We start from the raw sequence: 468 nt of genomic DNA, 5'->3' as shown, positions 1-468 counted from the left end.
GCACAGATCACGTAATTACTCTTTCTTTTTCTTCCATCACGGAGCCCTCTTACTGCTGTTCTCTTTTACAGAGTTTTCGGAGCTAGCCGACGGCCCTGCCAGGAGGCCCCGGTAGTACAAGGGCGCAGGAGAGCTGACCCCATGGCTCGCTCCACGTATCGAGGTTCCGAGGCCCTCCCGGCCAGTTCACTTTGAAATTGCGCGCCCGTTATCACGGGGCCCGCGACGAAAGCTACCCTCCTGCGGCCAACGACATATATATATAGACCGAGCATTCTGTCCACAGCATGAAGCCGAAAGTTGGCAGAATACGACTAAGAGAGATAGCATTTGCGGGGAATGCTGTCTCATTTTATTTTATAGTAAGATTGGTAAGATGGCCGATGTCAACAGCTGTCAATTGACACCAGCGTCATCTTACAGTAAGATAAAAGAGAGAGCATTCCCCTCAAATCGCACTGTCTCTCT

General features: G+C 50.9%; 1 protein-coding gene across 1 annotated transcript in view; it reads left to right on the top strand.

Moving 5' to 3' along the window:
- Window positions 1-468, top strand: part of LOC105448554 (transmembrane protein 26-like) — a 29262-nt gene that overhangs the window by 2034 nt on the left and 26760 nt on the right. The window lies entirely within an intron of this gene.

The sequence above is a fragment of the Wasmannia auropunctata genome, unplaced genomic scaffold (assembly GCF_000956235.1).
Source record: "Wasmannia auropunctata unplaced genomic scaffold, wasmannia.A_1.0 LD336085.1, whole genome shotgun sequence".
NCBI classification, from domain to species: Eukaryota; Metazoa; Arthropoda; class Insecta; order Hymenoptera; family Formicidae; genus Wasmannia; species Wasmannia auropunctata.
This window is presented reverse-complemented; position numbering and strand designations above follow the sequence as displayed.